This window comes from Symphodus melops (genome assembly GCF_947650265.1).
Source record: "Symphodus melops genome assembly, chromosome: 1".
NCBI lineage: Eukaryota > Metazoa > Chordata > Actinopteri > Labriformes > Labridae > Symphodus > Symphodus melops.
The window spans coordinates 40,260,586-40,279,285 of record NC_136691.1 but is presented as its reverse complement, the minus strand read 5'-3'; the positions used below and the strand labels follow the sequence as shown (position 1 = coordinate 40,279,285).

The 18,700-nt window shown below is 41.3% G+C and overlaps 1 long non-coding RNA gene across 2 annotated transcripts in view; it reads left to right on the top strand.

The window, feature by feature from the left end:
- The first annotated feature begins 3,630 nt into the window (after nucleotides 1–3,630).
- LOC306826327 overlaps nucleotides 3,631–18,700 on the top strand; it is a 41,282-nt gene continuing 26,212 nt past the window's right edge. Inside the window, exon 1 of one of the 2 annotated variants that reach the window (XR_013779394.1) lies at nucleotides 3,631–3,910. This is a non-coding gene — a long non-coding RNA (uncharacterized lncRNA). Of the gene's footprint in view, nucleotides 3,911–5,448; nucleotides 6,406–18,700 lie in introns of those variants that run through there. The other variant, XR_013779395.1, reaches the window with a different exon arrangement.

The window sequence follows — 18,700 nt, the reverse complement described above, 5'->3', positions numbered from 1 at the left end:
AATGAATTAATAGTAAAAATGCATCTTTTTATATATGGTCTTGCAATGCACATTTCTTTTTATGGGACATTTTAATACAAGTATTCATACTTAAGACACTAATGTGACATTTAAAGCCATGTGATTTTATTGTCAGATGTTACAGTGGCCTCATCTTACACAGTGATAGAGTATACAATACACACAGTTCTTAAGTAAAAGGAAAAAACAGCTTCATAATAAATGCTAACACAGTGACCTGCTCCTACACATTTTGAAATCACTCCCTCTCTCGCACACACACGTAAGCAAGAACACACGTAAGCACGCGCACGCAAGGGCTTGGCCTTCTCCAAACCTTATTCTTGCCTCAATAAGAAGTAGAAAATAAAAAAGGAAGGGTGTAATTCATCAGTTAAATTGATGTTTATTTCCCCTTCCTTCTTCCTTACTTTTAACAATCAGGTGGGGCTGTGACGCAGTAGAATTACATCGAACACGAGAACTGCGTATTTAACCAAAATCGTGGCGCGTGAGGCATTTCTGCGGACTGAAAATACGACAATCAGCAACAGAAATTGCACATTTGTTTAGAGCCTATAGTTTCCCTCCGCGGTCAACACGCTGACACACGTTTGAATGGTTGGACACTTTTTTCGTCAGACATATTTTTGCTGGTGTTGACGCGTCTTCTTTAGGCCTGCTTTCACTGTCAAAAGCATTTCTCTTCTGCTCGCTGTTTTCCTATTTCACCTCAAGCTCATTTGTTTTTAATTCATGAACTAGCCGAGATTGGAACAATAAAAACAAGCATGGAATTCGAAAAATATCGCCTACATAGCCTATTTATATTAAACGCTGGCTGGTTCTATTGAAGGTTGGGTTTTTTATCTCGGGGAAAAAATAAGAAACTCGATTGTTTTTATTTATTTCTGTCTCTCGTATGATGCAAACAGATTAGATCAAATGTGCTATATTCGAACGTTCTTATTTAATTACAGTTTTTTTTTCTTTTTAGGAAAAAAACTCCCTGTGCTCTAAGGTTTCCTTAACACTTGTTTTTTTTTTATAGAACTCTCCTGTTTTATCCGTATAATTAGATCGCATGGCTTTACATTACATGAACACATTATGCCTACTAACCTGAGTCTACCTGGATGGCGTAGCCACGTATTTAATGCTGATTCATTACAATTTCTTTTCATAAACCATGTGCATGTTTAATGTCAAAAACAGTGCGATTCCTCCTAGTTACCGAATGGTTTCAGATGAGTCCAATTCAACTCCACTTTTCGCAGTGTTCCCATAATAATCTTAACTTTAGGGTTACATTTTGTGATCCATATTTGTGCATAAATTGATGACTAATTATGATTGATTTTCTTCTGGAATCATGCCAGAAATAAGGGGGGGGGGGGGGGAACAGCATCACTGGTTGGCGAAGCTTTAACGAGTGGGTTATGATGATTTGGTCTCACAAATTATAATGTATTGTGCAAAAAAAATCGTATGAAACGAAATCATTAATCATCTAAAACTCTTCATCGTCTATATCTTGGTTGCAAAATAACATTCACGATCACTCTTTTGAAAACTCTCTACAACATGATTTACGGTATACGGAGAGTTGGTTGTAATGTTATAACTGTAACGACTTGTTTTAGAATCCAGAGGACTGTCTAGAAAGCAGATAGCGTTGTGTGCACAATCAAATTAATTACATCTCAGAACTAATCTATAGTGACAACTCTTTCTCAAAAAGGTCAGACTGATGCAAGGAGACGCGTCACCGTTTGAACAGACAAAACATCTGATCAGTGTCTGAATGAACCTGCAGACACCAGGAAAATAAGAACAAAAAGAGTGAGGTTAGGAAAATGTGAAAATGATAAAGGTGAAATTAAAGGAAAAGGCCTTAGACTTAATTCAATATTATGCAATAAATAAGCTACATATAGATGGCGGCCTTCATGGTAGCTTTATTATGAAGGAGCTTTGAAATCAGTCATGCGTTAACTGGGCTGCAAAACAAACAGAAAGGCTGCAAATGGTCAAACTGGTCATGTGCATGCGACGTGTGAGAGAAATTCCAATATGCAAGTGAAGTGACAGAGAAAGACGGTAGTCATCGACATTCTCCAAAATCACCACTAGATGTCACCATTTAGTCGTCTATCAGAACCATGACTGTCTTTCATCTTCCTCCTCCTCCTCTTCCTCCTCATCCTCAGTCTCTAAAGCTATTCATGCAGATCGGAAAGAACCGATTTTACAGTGAGTGTCATTGTGAGAGATTCGATTCCTAGTTTATCAATAAACCCTCCTCAAACGCAGGAAAATGTTCTTCATATTTTAAGTAAAACAAACGACACAATACTAATACTCATTATAATAATTATTGTAATAATAATAATAATAACAATAATAATAATAAATAGATACGTGTATGAAAGAATGACTTATCGTGTTCTTTAAAAACAAGAATTGATCTAATGATCAGTGCACATGTGTGTAAGACTCCTGAGAGCTTTAGAACCATAAACCTTTTAGGGGAAACGATAACCCGGCTGCGTCATTATATTGGAGGTGTTTCATTCAAAAAAAAAGAAAAAAAGAAAAAAGAAAGAAAGAAATCAGAATATTGTTTGCAGTGCCAGACAAGTCTCCCATTTAAGACTTAACCTTAACGCTGACGCCTCGTCTCAAATTGGAAGAAAAACAAATGTGTGAATGTTTGTTTTTTCCACTCATATTAATTCTGGAAAAGTTTACGACGACGCTTTTGCTCGCTTCGTTTTAGAACAGATTTTTTTTTAAAAGCCAACCTTGTAGCCGAATTATTGGCTCATATCTTGACTCTGTGTGAAAGCGCATCAATATTGAAAAGGTTAGACAAATAAAAAAAGATCAGTTGTGTTTTGGTTGTCCTCCTTTTCAACCACATCATTTTCTGTTAAGGATTAGTTTTGTTTTTCTCTTGTTTTGTTTTTATTGCGCACGCGGCCTAATAGATCTATTCACACAAGGCGTGTTTATGCTCCCAAGACGTTTCTAACACGGAGCAAACCCGTAGTCCATAAATCACACGATCTAAGGAAGCGTCAATAAACAGTGGACCTCTCCTTTTTTCCAACCTCTTTGAAGAACTTGACTTTTTCTTTTTCAAACAAGCCTTTTTTACGGGTATGGCCCATGAAATGAGGGTCTGGTCAAAAAGAAGTGATGTTAACGAATTAGCCACAATCATTTGTTTAAGGGCGAAAGGTCTCTCACTACGTCAGAAATACAAGGTCTGCTTAATTATCTACAGACACACACACCCTCCTTTCACTATACGACTCCCCATAAATCTGCACTTACATCAGCCTGTCATTAAAACAAAATAAATAACGTCTTATTGTAAGAGTCCTGCTTTGTTTGTGTCTAAAGCAAAAGCGTGAGACACATACTGGTTTATTTTCGTCGACTTTGAAGATAATCCAAGGTGTGTGCGTGTGTGTGTGTCCTTCAGAATTTGGGTGGTTTGGGTGGTTAAACGAGGGTAAAACAAAACAAGAGGGCGATGAAATATTTGAAATGACAGTCTGGAAACAGTAAAAGTACCTTTATACATTTAAAAGAAAAACGTTAGTTTTTTGTTTTTTTTCCAGAGTTAATATCCCAGCATAGGTGTGGTAACGGACTCCTGTGGCTTTGAATGTGTTTACGTGTGCCAGCCTGACCACTAGTGTTGAGCCACGAGCAGATTGAGAGCAGGGTTCAATAACGAGGGGAGTAGCCTATAGGGACTGCATCAGCTCAGACTGGTAGCACAAAGTTTGTTCTGCTGGAAAACGTCCTATAACAACTTTGCAGAAACGTCGCGCTTAAAGCACAGAGTTGCAGCAGCAGCAGCAGCAGCATGAACTCCTTTGGATGGTGTTAATTGGAGGTAAGTTCAAACGTTTAATTCAAGGCTCCCAGTGCAGATAAGAGGTTGGACATGCACCAAGTGAAATTTCGTAAAAGAGAAATAAGATAATAAAGATACCTAAATGGAAATCCTTTGTATTTTAATTACGATATCGCTGTTTAAATCTTTCTCTAAGCGCACTGCACTTGCATGCGCGTCCCTGGCACCGCTAAGCGCGTGCATGGACACCGAGGAGACAGCCTGCAATTGTAGCCTAAATGTCAACGCTGCGTCACTGGCTTTCTTACAAACTGGGCAGGAGACATTTGGATTGATATGTTCTGCACTACCTGGCTGTGTCTTTCTCTTATTCTGAGCTCGATCTGAAGTATCACCTCAGATTTACCTCTGCAATTCCTCTATTGTTTGCCCTGCACAACACAGAGCTCTTTGTTCATGCATGCTAGATTTGAGTATTCAAAGATTTTCCGTAGATTTACATTATTTAGATAAAAGAGAAATATGAACTCAGAAGAGCAAATGCCAAAGATTTCATGTCTTTGCATTTAATATCACGTTAGCATACAATTTTAATAGGAAATCAGTAATTGTACATGACAAATGACATCGGTAAAACATGCATTAAGGTATTTACATCTACACGCAACATGATGTCAAAACAACACACATCTTAAAGTATGCAAAGCAAATCTATCCACTGAATATGCATCAATATTGAAATAATACGCACACCAGAGCCAACGGCGTCCGAGCATTGAGAATTGCGGAGCGGGTCTTCTTATTACGCATGGGCGACTTTCCACGCAGGAGCCTCGGCTCCCCATCTCTTCATGTCTCGGCTCCATCCCGGTCACATTAACGTAGTCTCTTGGAAAAACAAACAAGGCTAAGTCGGCTCTCAAAACGACAATCAAACACCCAAGAACCGGCTGGGGGGAATTACTCCGACTGCAGCGGGGCGGACTATGTAGTAAGCGGGATTTGCATATTTGGATGCGCTAATTGCCTTGATGTATTTAAATATGGCTGCACGTAGCTGATATACTTGTCTACGTCATTGAACGTGCCCTCGCTGTTAAACTAAAACGTGAATCCGGTTGAATCTAATGGATACGCCTGCAATTACACACAGAAGGGGGGAGTAATGTAAGAAAGGATGCATTTCGTTCTCATGTTTGCCGTCCTTATTTAGTCAACGGAAGCTTTTTCTGACATTCAGAGAAATCATATGGCCAACAGAGAAAATAAGTTTGCTTTTCTTATGGTGAAAATCATAACAGTGCAGGTCTGACCTGACGCCCTTCTGTCAATGACGGGGGATAAGTGGTTCCCTTGTAGGGTATAGCGCTGTAACTTGCATGGCAGAAAAAAAGTGGAGTAATATAATTTATTCACTGAAACAAAAAAAGTGTGTCATCACCAAGAAAATTAACTGAAGACACGGGATTGCTGTTATAGGCTACAGACAAGTAGGTCAGTTTATTCTAACTTTTTTTTTTTTTTTTTTGTCTGATAGACTTCTCTTATCTCTCTTTTGGCTCTGTGTGTCCATGATGGGAAAGTGGCACGCGCGCTTGAGTCTTATCAGATAACCTCTCATTAGGCTTCTGGGAGCAAGGTGAAGTTCAGTATAGGCCCATAGTGAAAACCCAGATCCAATAAAAGGCTTGAGTGAACTTTAAAGTCCTGTAGTTTTTTCTTTCTTTTTTTATTATAGGATTAAAGGCCTCATCTAGACTGAGTTTGGGAATTGCGTGTGTAGCAAACCAGCCCACCCCCTGTCTGAAAATGCGGTGAATGCGTTCCGTTTGTCAAAGCGTGTTAGCGTGTACGCCTGCAGCAAATTCATTACCAGCCAACTACGAGGCTCACTTCGTAACCTGGTCAGGGAAACCGGAGGGATGAGGTCCACGCCAAAAGCGCGAACAATGCTGCCTCAGTTCGTGCGTGCAACAAAAGAACCGAGGGAACTTGTTTGAATTTCAGAGCACGTCCTCTCCTCACACAGAAGGATGGACTTCACATCCCCTCCTAGCCCCCACCACCACTCCTCCACCTCCCCCTACCCCCCCCCCATCATCATCATCATCATCATCACCACCACCCTCTCCCTCCTCATCCCACCCCACCACCAACAGGGAGAGAAAAAAAAACTTGCACACTCTGAGAGCTCAACTGTGCATGCACTTTTGTATTTGGTGCTTGAAGACGTTCTGGGAAAGTTGTGTCTCTCCTTCTCCCCAGCCCTCCCTGCTTCTTCTTCTTCTTGTTCTTCTCGTCGCCAATCATGTGCTTGGGATTTGCTCATGCTTTGCACAGAGCAGCCGAAGCACGCCTAAAGCCGGCTGATGATTGTTAGCGGCAGTTTTAAACTGATGCACCACCGTCAAATAACACGGCTGGGATCTTTGTGGAGAACATATACCACATCGCGGTTCGCACGGACGCAACCGCGCTTCTCCTGCTTGGGACGCTTTCTGATCGGCTGCTGTGGTTTGACTCTCCGTTCGGAAGTAAGTTCAACTTTTGTTGCAGTTTTAAAAACAACCGTGTGCGTAAAGGCTTCCAATCTGCAGAAGTTGCACACCATGGCTGAGGTTCAGAAATAAAAATCGACTTGCTTATAACTAATAGTGTTTGAAGGGAGACAAGTATATTTGAAATTAGGGCCGGGAATGTTTTCTCCACACTTTGGCAGTAATACGCACTGATTTGACTTTTTTTGGGCAGTTTTTAAGGAGATATCATACGCTCAAACTGACCGGCGAGTGAACAAGCGTGTGTATTATATTTTATCAACGGTATTTTTAATATTTGACACGTTGTAGCAGGGTTATACTGGCAAAATTCTGCTTTCTTCGGATGATCTCCCTTAAGAGTTATATGGACAGTAACCTATTCATACAGAAGTAGATGCTTCTTTTTGACTTGGTTATTTTTTCTAAGTAAAAAGACTGTTTTTTTTTTTGCTTGTTACATCCATATCATCGTTGTTATCAGGCCTATTTATGGCAAACGTATGTAGTTGTAGTTGGCGTGGATTCAAACAGTGAGAGAAATGTGGATTTTGGGATCGATGCAGATGACTTAACGTGGAATGGAGATGCCTATGTGAGCACAAAAACACAATTCAATGAAACCGCCACATATTTCGCAAATACGACTTAAAGGTTTGCTCTACATTGACTGGAAAAATGTCACACACTAAGCATTTATTGCATCATTTAACTGTTTTTACGCACGAAAGCTTCGTTTGCTCAAATAGATAAATACGAATATAATCGCGACCTCTGGTACATTTCTTTGACTGTGTAGCACTGAAACATTAACATTCATGAGAAAAACAACGTAATGTGATTTAAAGAGGAGCTGCAGGTTGTGGTGTGCGGTGATTAGTGCATGGCCTCTGTGTGGGAGGCCTATTCTGAAGCCTCCTTTACCCTAATGAGCTGTACTTTATAATGCTGATCCAAATGATGACAAGTTGACCTTACAGTCTACTCTCCAGAAAATCCTCATCAGGGTGATTGTGGATGAGCAAATATTGCGATGCATCAATATAAATGTAATGACTTAATATTCATGTGTTAATTTACATTTTTTAAAGCTACATCTTTTAACATTATGACACACTCAGGAGGCTGGCTTTTACGCAGAACATGGACGACGTGATTTTAAAACTGTATGACTCGAACATAGTGCTATGGCTGCACAATTAAAGTACACAGTGGTGTAGATAGGAAGCGGTCCCTTATTGACAGGCACAGGCCTTGTGACTCATATTCGCTCATTAAAACACCTCTGCTTGGCCCCTCCCACACACAAGACCAGAGTAAACTTGAGAGCCATATTTAAAACTACAGCGAGTGAATTGGACACCTGAAGTACAAAAGCGATACTGGGGCCATAGGGAAAATAGTATTCATTTATTTTACAACATGATAGCTCATTTATCCTGTCACACACACACACACACACACACACACACACACACACACACACACACGCATACATACACAGACACAGACACACACACACGCATACATACACACACACACACACACACACACACACACACACACACAATCGCACTTAAACTCAGAATCAAACTTTATTCCTCCTAATTGTGAGTGCTAAATGGTCCACACAAAATCAAAGTTGTGCACTCGGGATGTCATGAAGTCACTTGGTAACCTGCAGCTTCATGCTCGTGCGCATGATCCATCACATGTTCCGCTGCCTGTTATTGTTGACTCAGTTCACAAGATCCTATACTTTGACCCATTTGTGCTGAGCCAGTATCTATACTTTCATATTTGTGGGGGGAAAAACAGGATGAAGCGCTCTGGCTTTATTCCGCTGTGAGGGGACTTCTTCTTTGCAGCCGAATACCATTGTAGTCTATCTACCCTTCGGATGCGACGATGACAAAAAAAAAAAAAAAAACACACGAGGCTAGCAAGGATATCAACGCAAACATCGAGAACGTGAGAGCATTTTAAATCCGAGAATGGTAGGTCATGTATGAGAAAAGGAGCAATACTAAAGAGTCCTAGCGAGCTATTTCGAACCGAATATATCGCCTTCTATGGACAGACGGAAAACGCAGGCGCTCGTGCTGCCCCAGGATGCTCTCTTCATTGGGCTGTTTGATGACTAGGATCTAAATCTTTACGCATATCCCAAAAGCAGTTGAATCGCTCTCTTTCTTCAAAAAAGCATTTGGTTTCCTTGTCATTCATTTTCATCCCTGAGTGAGAGAGGAGGCAGACAGTTCGATGCGAGGCGGACTTATTCCAGCGCGCGCTGTGTAATGGATGGATGGAGATTGTGCATGGAAAGGAGGGCGCATTTGCGTTTTTTCATGACATCACCGCTGTAACATTGTCGTGGTCCGAGGCCTTTGACCTCACCGGGGTTGGTCCATATTTTGGCCACCCCCAGCCCCCCTATCGTTTGGGGATGGCCCTTATTCCCGCAAACCCCCCCCCCCATTCCCCGTTTAGACCGAGCGACCATGCAACCTGCAGAACGGAGCCCTTGGTTCAGAGTCTCCGGCTTCTGGATGTGAACGGACAACCTGACACTCTTTGGGCTAAAAACCAAGGTCTTGTTCTTTATAATCCGACACGTTTGCGTCTTAATTCCCTGTGCCGTTATTGCACTTTTCACAGGAAACCGGATTTCCCCCCTCTCCGCCGTGTTTCTTCTCCGCCGGCCTCACAGGATATCTATTGCTGCTGCCACAACGACTTAATAGAGGCGAAAGAGCCTTTTGTGGGATTGGAGTTATTTGCATTGCAAATTAGGGCCCCTGTGCAAGGATGACTGCACCTTACCCGCGATTTTCAAGGCCTGCTTCAACTCAGTAATATTGGTTAATGTCAAGTGACTGTGACATTAACATTGGGATAATATATCATTTTTCCCACAAGATTTGCCGCCTTTTACACCAGGTGTATGACAGTCCGGCCTGTGCTATAGTGGAAACATAAGGAATATAATACACTATGTGACTTGAATAAGGATGCTGAGGACTTTTTTCAATTATATATGAGTTCTGAGAGGTGGAAACTTGGAGCCCAGAAGAGGAAATTTACATGTGGATTATTGCTGAAGACAGGGAAGTGGGTTGTTATCTTTGGTTATCTAGCTGTATGAGTGTTCTGCTCGTCATAAAGCTAGATAACCGAAAGTAAAAACTACTTCCAGACTCGTCGAGGACTCATGACATATTGCTCGATTTCCCGTGGACCAGCTCTGAAGATACTATCGATATCTACTTTATTAAGAAATACTTTTGTTTGACTTTGTCGTTAAAGTTTTCTTTTTTCATCATATATGCATGCTACAGAAAACAACTCGGATTATTTAAATAACTTTTTTCAAATATCATTTTTCACATTGTTGTTACAGTCAACCATCTACATCATTTAAATTGTAATGATCACACACACACACACACACACACACACACACACACACACACACACACACACACTATGAACATCCCTGCTGGGCAAGTATTGCATGTTAATATTTATAGCATATAGAGCAATTTGATCCTTTAACATAAGATCTTATTTTAAATTTTAGTTAATTTCTCAATTTTAACTCACATGTTTTTTTGTCGTTTATGTGATATATTGACACTTGTCTAAAAACGCACGTGTGTCACTTTTTTTCCCAGCATGATAGAGTCGAGATATATAGGAAACGGCTCTAGCACCCTAAACAGCAATAATTAGGATGTATAGTGAACTGACAAAACTGGAGAGAGAGAGAGAGAGAGAGAGAGAGAGAGAGAGAGAGAGAGAGAGAGAGAGAGAGAAAAAGAGGGGTGGGGAGTGTGGGGTCACGAGCAGGAGGGAGGTGACAGAAGAGGGAGGAGAGGAGGGAAGGGGGGTGAGTAAGGGGATTGGGGAAATGTGTGTGTGTGTGGGGGGGGCCGGGCTTGCTTAATTGATTCCGTTAACCGCAGTGCAGGAGATGTGAACGACTGGACGATCCCATTCCCACGCTCGGTGGGGCAAGTGGCAATGCCATACCCCGGCCCAATATGACAGACAGCGCCGTGAGGGCCTGAAGGGGCTGGGAGGGGGTGTGTGTGTGTGTGTGTGTGTGTGTGTGTGTGTGTGTGGGGGGGGGGGGGGGGGGGGGGGGGGGGGGGGGGGGGGGGGGGAGGCGACAGGGGTCATGAAAAGACGTCAAGTGCACCAGACTCATCTGCATCCCCAAAGAAAGAGGCGACGTTTCCCAGCCCCAGCCGACGCGGCGCTCCTAAAGTTGGAGTAGTAACGGTCCTCCTGAATGCGTAATGTCTCGCCAATTGTACTGATAATGAGGACTTTGGGTCATTATCTTAAAACTATGCGGGTTTATGAATCTGAAAGGGATGTGCTGCAACTCTGTAATCCTGCATATGGCCCTCTAGAGCGCGCGGATCCAGCCGTTTTACAACTCGTGAGAATTAGTGATAATATTGCACAAAGAAGTCTGGGGAATTTGAATAAGTGACGGGGCGCTTTGTTTGTGTTTGAACTTGACCATGGACAAGAGCAATGTGAAATTCAAGTTGCTGCACGTCAATTCATGAGGACTGTTTTTAGAATATAAGTGACATTACATTTGTGAAAAAATATATAAAAGTGGTCTAAATTTAAAACCTCTATTTTCATGAAGGTTAAAAAAAAAACAACTTTTAAAATAACATTTTATTATTTCGGATATTTTTCAAAGGGCCCCATGAGACCCTTTTGCACTTAAAGCAGTGGTGCTTTAGGTTAGACATAAAAAAAGCATTATTCCAAACCTTAGCTTGAGGAGGCTGTTATGAATTTGCTGACTGCTCTCTCAGATGACAGACTGTTTCTGGCTCAGACCACGTGTTTAAAAATGGCCTGCTTACTTTCACAACACACTCTGATATTGTATGTTTTTATTATTTATATTCATTGCATCACATCACATGAAAGTGTGTATGTCTGTGAAACTCCAGGTTACAAAATTTCGGATTAAGTCATAGTTCAAGTCGAGCATATGCTCAGAAATCTGTGAAGCTGGCTCTTTGCAACAGAGGATTATTGGACTGCAGTGTTAAGCAGAGCCACAGTGGCTGAATTCCACCCTGCCTCTGTTGAAAAGGTCCCTTGCCGACTTTCTCACACCATCAGACAAAACTAGTGTCTCTTGTTCCCGACCTCTGTCAAAGACAGCACACAATACCAGGTCGTTTACCCGAAAGAAAATTTGAGAACACAATTTGGTGTGGAGCAGCGCTGAATAAAACAAGTCTTATTGTCCTCAGTTAAGTCGATTGAAATCGTCCTCTGGCTTTATGAAAGGGGACTCTGTTTTCAAGTCTGGGGGCCACACTTAATGTCAAAGTGGGAAAAAACCCAGAATATTTATCCAAGCCCCTGTATCTTTGCATTTTTTTCAACATCACATCCAGTCTTAACAATACAGTTCACAGTACCGGGGGTTTTGTTTGTTTTTCACAGAATAGTGCATCATTTAAAGTTTATGCACACGTAGAACAATTTGTGACAAAACGTCCTCTAAATTCAAGCCTATGTTAATGTTTCATTTTAAGAGCTTTGGGAGATTATAGTGAACCACATCATGGCTAAAATTTTACCTCCCCAATATCAGCCTGAAAGTCAAACATTCAGAGCACAAAAAGCACCTTACAGTCCACACAGTCAACAGGAAATGCAAGGCAATTCTGAGTTGCACTCATACAACAAGAAAGCATCACCACACGTCTCAAACAGCTCTCGTCCTCCTGGGCTGCATGTGGGAGAGATGCAGTGTGTGTTGGCAGCGGTTTTCATGCAGGTCTTTACTACGTGTCTCAAGAGATGGAGTTAATCTCACCAATTTGCTTCACATTAGTGCTTTTTATGAACACTGGCAACCCCTGCTGGTTTGAGTCCCTAAAAATAATGAACTGTATTCCCGTCCTGTGATGAGTAAGATTGCCTCCATCTCTACATTTCAAATATACCTGATAGTTTAAAATATGCATTCATTTTCCTGTTTCTTGGGAAAAAAACAATGCTTCTGATAATAATGTAGTGTCCTCAGAGTAGAAGTATGTTGCAAAAAAAAGACCATCCCTTCATTTTACTGGCACCAGGAACATATATTCACAAATACAGGCGTGAAATGTGACTATGCATGTAGAAATGAGTGGTGACTGGGGTTTTTTTCCTCAGTGCATGAGGGAGCTACGCACTTGGCTTTACCCTTCTTCTAGCTCACACATATTATAGCGTGCTGCAGCCATTGTTGTCACGTGATTTGTTGAGTAACAAAAACCATGGCGACCATGGTTGGTGTTTTTTTGAAATATATATTTATTGGACGGTCAATCAGCATGTTTTATGTGAGTGGGCCCGGGGTTTTTATGTACCTCCTCTGTGCCTGTGTGCTGTGTTTGGCAGGTGAAGACGGTTTATAACATGTATGTGCCCAGGAAATTATCAGTGCTGAACAAAAGACGTGATCATAGCCCTCTTACCGGTGCCATTTGTTAATATATGTATTACATGGCTATATTTTTTTTGTCGAGTTGTGGACTTCTCCCAGATTAGTTCTTCATAACACAGTGGGTGGATGTATGGCTTTTATTTTCAGTTGAAAAGTTATTATATTCAGAGCTGCCGTGAAGCAGAATGCAGAATTAGCCAAGCTACAGTCAGAATGATTTTCTCGGGTTAGCTTAGCTTAAAATTGGGAGAAATTTTAACATCCGTACAATGCAGCTGCATGTGAATCTCTATATGTACGTCTGTGTCTGCATCCGTGCATGTTTGTGTCTCTGCGATTAACTGACCGAGGCTTCTTGGCTAGCCGGTGATGCCACTACATCATGTTAATGAAAGGGGAACAATGGCTGTGTCTCAGTCAACAACGTCTGTCTGTCTGGCTTGGGCCATGTTGTCTCTCTCTTTTCTGTGTGTGTGTGTGTCTCCTGGACATGAACTTGAACTTGAGACAGGCAGCCAGACACCATCTGTGCACCAGGGGTAATGAATTCAGTGCATTCATGGCTGTGGAGCAAGCCTGGCCACCGCCACCCATTGATGAGCAGATGACCCCTATAGTCTGAGTTAGCTCTTCATCACTAATAGAATTCAACAATACCAGCTGGTAGTGGTAGGGGAGTTTATTTTTGGAGGAGAAATATGAATAGTGTTGTATGCATCTAACATGCATGTGTGTAAAATGCCTGCTTGTATGCAGGCATTTTATATAGCCATAGTGTATAAATATGCTGTATATATATATATATATATATATATATATATACAATATGTCTGTGCCAAGCCTATATGCATGTATCTCTGCATGTTTTCCCTCCTGTTTCTCATAATCTGAAAATATAGTTTATGCAAATGACTTGACAAACACCCTTTCTCATCCCTGCCACTGTCCCATTGCCTATTAAACCTCTGGCCTGTTCTTTTAACGACATAGCCAATGCTGAATTTACTGCCTTGATAATTGAAAGGGCTGGCTCAGTATCCCCCCCTGATAAAAGGTAGTAAGTGAATGAGGCATAAACCTTAAACAAGCCAGGCACAATGTGAATTCCTGCAGGCCCTCCTTCTTCTCCTCCTCCTCCTCCTCTGCTTCCTCCAGCCCAAGCTTCTGTCACAATCACACACGCACACACACGCATGCGCACACAATATGAGGCTTTTCCCTCTGGTTGGTGTCGCCACGGCAACGGTAGGTGAGATCACCGTGCGCATGGCAGCATCAGCCCTTGCCATTGCAGGACAGATTCCTGATGTGTGTGTGTATGTGTGTGTGTGTGTTTGTGCATGTGTGTTCAGGTCTCTATGCAAGATGTGAGAGTGCCACCCACTCCCCGTCTCCATGGCTCTATGTAGACCCATAGTATCCTGTTTAAATGTTTCCTTTTATGGTTGCCACACATGCTATGGTTAATTGAAACTTTTTTCTCTTTTTTTTGCGTAGGTTAAAGTCGTCACGTTAGTCGTGAGAGTCACCACTTTAAATTCAAGGCTGAAAACGAAGTCTAAAATTGTACGTGGGTCTTTGGAACACACATCAACACACTAACACCCACTAAGGCGTCATTGTCTTCCTTAATGGTGTCGTTGGCGATTAACAGGGATCTGATTGACCTCCCTCCATAACAGACCAGCCAGCCATAACTTTCCAATAATCCACCGAGGAATGTCATGGTTGAGCCTTTTTTAATGACATCATGCATGGCCACTTGAGCGTCTTGTGGGGAGCAGCGGGCATGCTGTGCTCTACCACGCTGTACAGCCCTCCCCTTTTGCTAACTGCAGACATGTCAGACAGGCACCTTTATCAAAGACCTACATTCCATATGTAACAATGTGATGGTGTTTCAAACAGCGGCAGCTCCCTGTGTTGGGTAGGTCAGTCATTGTCTGGCATGGTGAGACACTTGTGACTCCTGTGGTATTAAAATGTCTTTGATAGTTATGACTTCAGAGTAATGTGTAACTAACAGCTACGTACAGTGGTCAGACTTTTCAGTTGAACTACAAAGTGAATCTTTGGCCCCTTACGAAACAGATGCCCCACTAATGTGCTAATCTGTAAATATAGTTAGCCTATTTAAAAATGTAAACTTGTGTCGTTTTTTTTTTTACTTTACTGTTCATCAAGCTGACAATTGCGACATGTAAGAGCAGGTGCAACCAAAATGTGGTTGTCCCAAATGTGCCTGCCTTATCAGTCTTTAATCTCCATCGGTGTTCTTGCTTGTCTGGAGCAGTTTCTCTCATTTTTTTGTTCTCATATTTAAGGACCAAATGTTAAACATGATCAGTTGCAGCAACAAAAATAATCATACTTAGAAGGTACTAATAGAGGAACATTAAAGAGCTTTTGAGCTAGGTCGTATAATCCTACTGAAAATACTTTACTTAAGGCTTCATCCCATTTCATATCTGATAAAGCACAATTAGAAATAACTTTGTTGATTTTGGCTCAACATGAATGTTAAAAATAGTTTGTTGAATCAGGTATATAAATATATCAGTGCTGGCCATGGTGGTTGTAGAACCCCTGAGTTTCAGATACTGGGATAATATCATTTGATTGTATTCTTATCTTAATAAAAATGGTACTCAATCAATAACCTCATTAAATCGCCACATACATTTTTTTTTTACACTATCTGCTCCTTTAATGTCATTGATAATCATGTTTCCAACCAGTACAATATACTTAGAGCTGTGTTGCTGCATGATAAGGTATTAACACACTGTCAGCAGCCGTGCACAATATAGCTGTGTGCTAAAATGCTATTTTCATACGACATGTAAAACGCCACTGCAGTGTGTCCTCTAGGATATCTGTGCTCCACTGGCTTTTGATTATGCAAATACTATGCACCATAAATAAATTAGTATAATTGCATCTGAAATATTCTTTGAATCTTCCTCGAAGATGAAAGGGTGTAAATAATAGATCTGGTGTCACTGCATTATTCATCCTCTATTAGTTACAAACATTGAGCGGCTTGTACCATATGTTATGCTTATATGTTATACATTTAAGTGGTCTGAAAGTTTTTTTTTTTTTCACCCATTATAACTGGACGTACTTCCATGATCTGTCAATATGAAGGTACCCGTTTCTAAATTGTAATAATGGCTTCTTAATGTTTTTTTTTTCTCCGAATGTTCTCGGAGTATTATTCACTAATACTATCAGATTAATGCACTTCTGTAAGATTTCAATGCCTTTTTTGTTTTCTATTCGAATGATTATTACACAAAGCTTTGATTTATGTGAAGCAGAACATACCCTTCCGTTTTCATGGTCATCACATTCAGATTACTTATCTTTTATATTATGCATAAACGCGCTTGTAGAAGGTAATTTTGCATAAAAAGGGGAGGCGCTTCAGACGGCATTAAGTAATCATAAATACTGTGGTGTGGCGGCCACTACAATTAAAATTTGCCCGACTTTGCACACTTTGTAAAGCATATGGTTCTGAGGCCTCAGTGCAATTTGAATACGGGGAACCATTTCAAAAATATATGCTGGTCGGCAATTAAATTATATGGGCTCTCGGACTGGAGAGCCGGTACCAGCGCATATAGAATAGTGAGCAGTAGTTGCTACGCTCGCATTAGCATCTGGCCCTTTTATGTAAATTTGATGAGAAAGGACTCATGCATATACGCCAAGGCTGGGGTGTACTCGCCTAATATCCTTATTAGAGAGGGGTGAATTAAATATTTATTAGGGGGGCTAAGGGTTAGGAAGGGGGGCCTGTCCTGTGTTGTCGTGAGGACCCGAGGTGGAAGAAGAAGGAAGGAAAGGGAGGAGGAGGTTGACTTTCTCTACGAGTGTCTCTCTCTGCCTCAAGGTGCCACCATCTTAAGGCGTTTGGCAGTAGTGCGAGTGTGAGGAGGGTAGACCTAAAATGTCCGCTGGCATAGACACGCACACGCATAGATATTAACGCATACACATTTCTTCGTGCTGTGAGGACAGGAACACAGAGCTCTGAAAGTCAATTATTCAATTACTGTCATCGGCTGCTATGCATGCTGAGCATTTCATTTCCATGTATTAATTCCCTCGATTACTGTCGCCTACGAGTTCGGCCTGTGTTTAGCTTTGTATTGCACGCCGTTTGTTGGGTACAGGTGCAAATGCAAAAGTAGAAATCCGGTATTTTCTAAAAATGTAAGAACCCCAATTAAAAACATTTCCATTTTCAGCCCTAGAGACAGAAGCCTAAATTTTATTCAGTTTGATGTAGCAAAGTACTTTAATGGGACATTGTAGATTTTAATTTAAAATATTTTCAAATGATATATATTTCATATTTTATATGACCCGTTTAATTGAAGAGTTTGTCGTTTGTATGTAATTGAAATGCTTCGAGCACATTGTGCACTACACAAATGTGCATGTGTAATTACCTGTATCTTAAAGACCAACATGCAGCATTTTAGTCTTTGTTTGCTATCTCTTTAACTTTTGTGTAAGATGATACCTTTCTTAAAACTGACAATGACAATGGTAATACAACACAAATGCCAAAGAGCAGAGAAAGGGAGTCGGCAACACTATGTCCAATTTATGTAAATCAGCGCTTTACTGTTTCCTCCTCATTTTCAGTTCTCTCTTACTCTTTCTTACTGTCACACACACACACACACACACACACACACACACACACACACACACGCACACACACCGTAGCTGACCTCCCCTATCTGTTAATTATCATAAATGTGCTTAGTGAGGCGACACACACACACACACACGCACACAAACACACGCACACACTGTTCAGTGAGATACAGAAACAGAATTAGCATTCCTTTCATCCTGAAGTGCTCCTGAGGCGGAGCATGAAGAAGAATGTGCAGGAAATTATTCAAGATGAATTATAGCACACATCATCCACAAATTTTGTGTGTGTGTGTCAGTTTAAAAAGATACGTTGAGTTATTAGAGTTTTGGTTTCAGTGCGTTGTTGTTTTGTTCATGTGTTACTGTAGTTCAGGTTTACTGCTTGTTTTTATAGGTGGATATTTGTCCGTGTGAGATGGCTGTCCTTACATAGACAGCACGTTATGCATTTCAGAATGCGTATGTATACGACTCCAGTTGTTTCCCTGGCATTACACCCGTCTCCTCTGATGAGTGGTACGCCTCGTGTGCTGCCAAAGAAGTGCAAATAATTAAGCGTGTGCATGTTTGAGCCTGGCGTTGGCTAATGGATTGTTACCGGGAGGAAATGAGACAGGCAGCATGGGGGAGCTAGATGGCAAAGCAGACCTCGACTTTGGATAATGAAACACTGGAAGCTACCGGGGTGCAGAGTAGACACACCTCTCATGTAGGAAATGCTTTTGTTCTATGACTACTTCTTTTTTTTGTCACATAAGCAGGTGCAATTGTTGAGGAGTCACACAACACAGCTCTGCTGCGCTACAAGATAAATGTAGAGTTTGAACAATTTTACATGTCTGTAACTGTTTCAAATCAGTGCAAGGCACTAAGGCATATTTCCACTCGATAAAAGATCCTTGTTTATGTTCCATCAACCCTGTATCACACCTGTGTATGTGTGTGAGATTATTTGTGATTCATATACATTTGTACTATATTTATAATCACCTGCGTTGCCACTGGGGTTGTGTCCCCCCCCCCCCCCCCCCCACACACACACACACACACACACACACACACACACACACACAGGCTAGGAGCAGAATAGTGGTGAGGAAAGGGGAGTGGAGGGAGATGGAGGAGCAGGAGGGA